A 7372-nucleotide genomic window follows, 5' to 3' on the forward strand; every position below is an offset into this window, starting at 1 on the left:
CCTTATTTTTTAAACGGATTTTGTTGAAATTCGGACCGAGAATAACATCATTATCTTTTTTTTGTAAATTTATTTGAAATATATTAAAACAAATATATAATTAAATAATACAACTTCAAAACTTGAAAATATCATTTCAAAAGTAAGATACTCAAAATCGTACAACGAAAAATAATTTCTTATTCAGAGGCCATAATTTCGGATACTAAAAATCGGATCATTTTCGCATAGCACAGCTTTATATTTTTTATTATTTGCGATGTTTAATGTGAGATTTGCTATTTATATCTCTGGATCAGTTCTTGAAGTCTTATCTGACCCTAAACTTTGGGCAAGACTATATGATAGCCGAAAACTAAACATATTTTAGATTTCCCATTCAGTTATCATACGAAAACAGTTACGAAGGGATAGGATTAAGAATGCGAAATGATTTCAACACGTCTCCATAAAAGAAAGACTGCACCGGAAACAGCGGTCCAAGGGCCTCTAGAAGACTGAACAGTTTCATCGAAATGCCTCAATATTCTATTTTAAAATTGGAACGAAAAAGCGCGCATCCTAGCTGTAAAAGTGTTATATACATATATATATATATATATATATATATATATATATATATATATATATATATATATATATATGAGCGAATACGCGTTTTCTCGCTCATGCAGACCAACGGTACATTCCGCGACTTTTAACCTGGACACACGATTCTTGACCGTGTGATCTAAAAAACGATAATGGTCTTGATGTTATACAGTCCTTCGCCGTTCTTAGCGTAACAGTTCTGTACCGAATGCCAATGTGTCGGACAGCGTTTCCATCAGTGCGACATCTCTGATGTCGAAATAAAGCGAGATTGAACCGGAAGCAGCGGCCAAGGTGCCTCTATTAGACTGGAAAATTTTATCGAAAGGCCTCTGTATTTCGTTTTTGTTGTTGTTGTGTTGTTGTTTTGCCAATGAAAAAAAACTTGCACAGCTGTTATTGTGTGGTTTTATTTCAATATTTTGATTTAAAATTGTACATATGATCATTGGTGTAAGAAACCCATCTATAATGATGAAATCTGATAAAATAAAATTATATTGCGTATCACCTTCCTTTTCCACTTTAAAAAAATGAAACGATACCTACCCCATGTGCTTAAGCATTCGATCGTCACGGATGAATGATTTTATCGCGAGCTTGCACAGAGTGTAGTCAAATGATCGCATGTACACTTTTCAAAATATTGTATCATAACTAAGTGAGATATTCAAGTTAGAAAAGTGTTGCGTTAGAAAAGTATCCAAGTGTATTTTGCAGTCATACAGTTGGGAACTATTGGGATAAAATCATAATACTAATTTTAGAGGTTAAAACACAAGAAGACAACTTATGACCCCCCATGTTCAAATAAAATATGTTATAATCGACGACCGTCATATGTGTGAGCCTATTTTAATGAGCATTGTTTAATTGGAATGAAATGGTTTTTAATTATTTTTCTGTCTGCATTGATTTTGTTTAACTGTTTGCCCATTATCTTGATTGCTGAATGTAACTTTTGTTTAAGAAATATAGCTATACATTGTTACTAAAAGTATATTGCTTTCAGATGACCTGAACGTTTTAGTGAAAATTTGACAAAAAAATGTCTGCGTACACACGGCAGTTCGATTTGAATAAACACATTGTTCTTAATAGTTCTTTCACACAAAGCAATCATTGAAACTTTTATCCTAACCGTGAACAACAAAGCCAAGAACATGATGGAAGGTCATTAGCAGTGACTGTGATCCCGCTCTCCGTTGAATTCCTTCCTACTTAATGGTCATGCAGGTTGATTAGAAGATATATTATACCTACTTTAATGTTCATTAAATGATCCATGAAGTTATTGTTAATGTTTCCTAATCTGTAAATAAGCATTTAAAGTATGTAATACGATATGAAATTATGCATCGGCAATAAACAACTAGTTGCCTTTGGAACTCAAATTTATAATCGATATATTATTAATATTAAGAATATTGTAAACTTCTTACTTATTTTGCAATTCATAGTTCTACTCAATCTGAAATAAAGACGAGTATTCAATGTGGTTTAAAATTAAATGTAAATCAGACGATTTGTACATATAACTACCAGACGCGTCCTTGTTAACTGCACATGCTATGTTTTATGACATATTGATTGTGTTTGATTATTGTTAAAGTAATTTATTTCATTTGTTTCACTGGGGGGTTGTAGTGAAAGCTGGGGGGTAGTGACTTGGCCACACGCCCAATATCAGTGGTTAACAGAATAAATGTCGTGTTTCATCATTATGTCCAACTGGTTAGTCCCTGTGTTATCAGCAAACCCTTAAGTCAGCTATTATACACATGGAATGTTTGTGTATTTATTGTGTGATTAAAACAGCAAATATTATTCAAATATTGCAAGGTTGAAGTTTAGTATACAGGTGATGCTAACTTAATACCTTGAGTGTATTTATAAAAACTCACTCTATTAACTGGGAAGTGATCATAATAATAGCGAAGCGTTTCAATCAAAGAACAGTTCACAATATCTATTAAAAATGGCAACTTCTAAAGTTTTAGATCACGACAGTTCTGACGTAGTGTAGATCTGAAGGACTATGTTTGTTTTGCTTAAGAAAGTAAAACTATTGAAGAAAGTGCTGTTTACTTTTGTACAACGTGTACGGGGTTTTTCTGCGGAAAATGCATTTATCAACATGATCAATTATATGCAAATCACGCCAAACATGGAAGAGAAGAAACACATAAATGGCCTCTAATAAAGAAAATGGAGAATTTGCTATTAAAATGTGATATCCACAAGGACAAGAAACTGAAGATGTTTTGCCAGGACCACAGTCAGCTGTGTTGCACTGTTGTTGTTTTTTTACTGAATCACAGGTTAGTATCTAACAGTGATGGAATATATGGGGAAACCCCACAAATTTTAGATAGTACAAACAAAACTGGCCCATTTCAAATCCTGTCAAAATCAAATACCATATCAACACTTTTAATTTGAATGAATCTATTATTGGTGCATAAAATTGGTAAGCCGTTTTACCTTTCTACAAGTTTACGATCAATCTCTCCATATAACTGTTTCTCCTATAGATATTTAATTGAAACTTTACACGTTTGTCAGTGGTCATTGTGTGAGATTACTGACCTAGTTGTATAACTTTTACCTGCAATTTATCAGAATTAAGCCCCCTTTTAGTACTTTGAAAATTGGATTTGCATATCCAGATCACTGTTTATACTTGAGTTATTCATCTGAAACTGCACACATCTGTTAAGTGTCATTGTGTTTAATTACGGAACAAGTTTCATAAATGTGATTTGCGAGTTAGACAAATATGCCATTTTTTACTTAGAAAAATCAGTTTGATATCTGTGTGCAAGTTGTTCATAATTCAATATCTACCACAGATATGAAACTTAACATATGTGTTCAGCTGTAAATGCTTTTTGTGATAAGAGAAAGACAGAAATTGACGTCATAACCAGCAGACAATGTTTGAACAAAATGTTAGAATGTGAGACATATCTGAAAGAGAACCTTGTGAAGGCTCAGAGTTCAATAATATTTAAGGCAAACATTGACATTGAGCAGTACCTCTGTCACCAGTTTAGTCTAGGGAGGATTACAGACAGTATGCGGTCTCTCGCACTCGAGATAAATTTAGACCACGTGTTGACTTTGAAGACAAAAAGTTAGAATATTGTGAGAAGTGACACACGTCAGTATCTCATAAGAATATCAAGTGACACAATTTTCAACCGCATCAGTGGCATTTGCAGCCTACCTAGTGGCCATGTAATTGTTACAGATCAATATAACGGCAAATTGAAGCTGTTGGACAAGCATTACAATGTGTCAAGCCACAGTAATTTGTCTGCTGCTCCAATTGACATTTGCAAAATCACATCCAGTGAGGTGGCTGTAATTGTTAAAATGTGCGAATCTTATGGTGAGTCTGCGATTGTTACCGGTAATTGTGGTATGCAGTTCATCTCTGTGAGCAATGGGCAACTGGTAAATGGGAGGAAGTTCCAGTTAACACATGGTGCTAATGACATTGAAAATAATTGCAGTTAAAAGCTGTTTTGGACCGGTCTTTGTTAACTTTCAACGTTTCGGGAATTTCTGGTTGACTTATCTAATGGGGTTGGTGCATAACTTTAAAGTCGCGCCAGTCAAAAATCATAAAAAGCGACGTTTAAATTTATGGTAGCCAGAACTAACATTCTGGAGCTAAATTTAGCTTGTACCTTCTTTAACATTTCTAGAAAACCCCTAAATTGACAAATTATCTGTAAATTACTTGTAATTTTATTGATTTATAATTTTTCAATCTGTCGATAAATTTCATGAAGTCCTATGTCTCTATCTTTTTATAATAAGGCTGATAATACTTCTCTTTTTTCATTTGTCATATAGTTTTACTGGTTAGAACTTTTTTTTTATTCCCTAACTTATTTTCGTACTTAATGTTAGCTCCACCAAAAAGAATATATATTAGTTATATATATATTAAAAATGTTAAAAGCCCTTTAATTCCTATTTATTGTGAGGATTTCTTTATTTTTCTTCAGACTAACAATGAAGTTAGGTACTATTTACTGTAAAATTCTAACATCAGTACAGGACTTATGTGTATTAACAGTATAACTAAGAGCTATGGTAAATGTTTGTCTGCTTGTATTCATTTTCATGAAAACAAATTAGTTTTTAAGAAAGATTCTAAAGAGACCCGCAAATAACTTTCAAAGACAAAAAAGAAAAACGACATTTGATTATTTTATGAAATACCGAGGTATTAAGTCCAAGTCAAATAACGTCTATAACTGTTACTCTGTGCAATGTAGTTCTCGACGCTTTCTTCGGCTGCTGTCCAAGTATATCTTGTTAGAATCGAAATAATCAGTTTCCCTGATTGGTTTATCTACGAGTCCGAAAAACCCTTGTTAAATATTTTGCGTTCTTATACGAATAAATATACCACTCTGGCCTACGGCTACATGGTATATTCTTATGCTTAAGAACTCTGGTTATTCAATATGCCCCTCATCAAAAATTATTTCAAAATATTTTTGAAATAAAATTAAAAAGTGAAAAGAAAACAAATACAGTTTAATTAACTATGTTAATTAATTATGTTGGAGATAAAAATGTCATTTTCTTATAATAGTAAAGCTCTTACAATGTTATGATGTATATCTTTATACGCAACATTGTTGCATAAAACACTCACATGTTGATCGTCATTTCTGTCTCACTATTGTTTTCAAAGTTTGCATGATATATATGGATTCAAGTAACATGGTCGTTCGATTCCTTAAACTATTTGTGTACAATAAGGTTTAAAAATGGTTAATTTTCAAAGTTCTGAAAGTTGCTTTTTTGTTTGTGCAAAATGGGAAAGAAAATTAAATTCAGCATTTATTGGAACATAAAAAACATGTGGTACTAAGCCGTGAAATAGAAAATAGACATGTGGTACTAAGTTTCATGGTAATTGATAATTTGTATAGATTGATGAGTGTAATGATTGTAAGAAACTAATTGATTGAATACATAGTCTTACATGTAGAAGAAGTTACATGTAGGTATAATAGTTCATTACAATGTGATGAAGATAATTTGCAAGTAATCAAATTACAGTAAACATAAAAGATTACATGAAAATAAATGCTTGTCAAACAGTCAGTAAACATTATCAAAAGGATGTACATTGTAGATATATCAATCGGACTTGTGTATACCAATTCTATACATTTGTTTAATCTTATTGAATTTCCATTTACGGTGTACCTTGTTTATTGTTTTACAACTTGCTCTCTTGCACTAATGTAAGTTTGATGACTTGTGTATCTGAAACAGCTGTAAGATGAAGGTTTAAAAGTCAATAATCGTGTTTTCACATGCCAGATGGTTAAGCTTAACTTAAGTGATTTGACTGATCAAATAGCACTTAGAAAGATAAACAGCGGGATAAGATTATATTGATTTCATTATTACTATATAATTATGACCCTCTACAAATGTATAATAGATGATGCATTGATAGATTTTATATTCCTTTTTTATTGCCTTGAACTAGTGTTAAAGTGCTGTTACTGAAGCAGTATTTCAGAAATATTATAATCCTATAATATAAGTGTGTTTGATATGCTCATTAAATGACAAGCGTTACTGGTACTGCTGTTTTTGTCAGTGAAATCTTATAATTCACTGTACATACTAAGGCTATATTGAAATTACCATTATATAATTTTCCATAGTCAAACTAAAATGGTAAAAGAAAAATATTATCATGAAATAACTTTTAGTGAAAATCTGCTCATTGGTGATAATATGTACATGATACAGTTAACCCTTTTGTGTGCTGTGAAATGATTATGCTGTGAAATGTATTTTCTACTACAATGTTCTGGTTCATGTTTGATTTTCTTTTTCCAGTTTTCTCAAAATTCAAAGGAACTATTTTCTGAATAGCAAATAGCTTGGAACCTGACCAGATATTGATACTCAGAATAAGTCTGGTTCTAGGCTGTTTGCAAAGACTATTGTAATCGCCTCATGCATTTGGGTTTGATCAATATTCTTGACTGGCAAAATATAATTAAAGTAGTGATTATGTATTTTTCAGTGATTGATTAAAATTTATTTCGAGCGGTTTTCAATGTCTGTATTTTCACGATTGATAAAATACAAGCTTTTCTCATCTCAAATAAAATGTACTTCTATCTATCACTGAAAAGACAAATGTTGATCCTATTTAAATTGCTACCTGTGCTAGTACTTTAAGATCTTAGTTATTTACAGTGTCTGAAGATAGCTCAATTGGGTGCCATTTGATATTGTTTTTCTGGCAATTAAATGTTAAATAAAGGTATGACAACATATTATATTTGTTAGCATGTTTCGCAGTCTTTTATTGCATGTCTAAATTTTTCAAATATTGTTTTAATGGATGTCTTATCTAAAAATTTGGAGACGTTGGTCTGCTGAGGTTCAGGCACTTGCTGCTTCAGCCGACAGTGATAATGAGACTGGTTCTTCATAACAAGAGTCTGCTGACCCGACTTCAGGAAGTGCGACTTCTGCTCCAGGAGAAGATGCAAGTTCATCAACTGAACCAGAATCACCAGACTTGACTGAAAACAATTCAGCTAGTAGTGATTTTGTTTCATATGGAAGTAGTACAACTGATGAAAGTAGTGTGTTGTCTAATGATGAAACAGATACTGTGGAGCCCTCAGATCTTCAACAGATCTTTCTTCATGGGCAGCAAAAAATAAATGTACAAGGTCATGTGTGAATGAAATGCTAGAAATTCTTAGGAGACATGGAC

Source organism: Dreissena polymorpha, chromosome 7, assembly GCF_020536995.1.
Source record: "Dreissena polymorpha isolate Duluth1 chromosome 7, UMN_Dpol_1.0, whole genome shotgun sequence".
NCBI lineage: Eukaryota > Metazoa > Mollusca > Bivalvia > Myida > Dreissenidae > Dreissena > Dreissena polymorpha.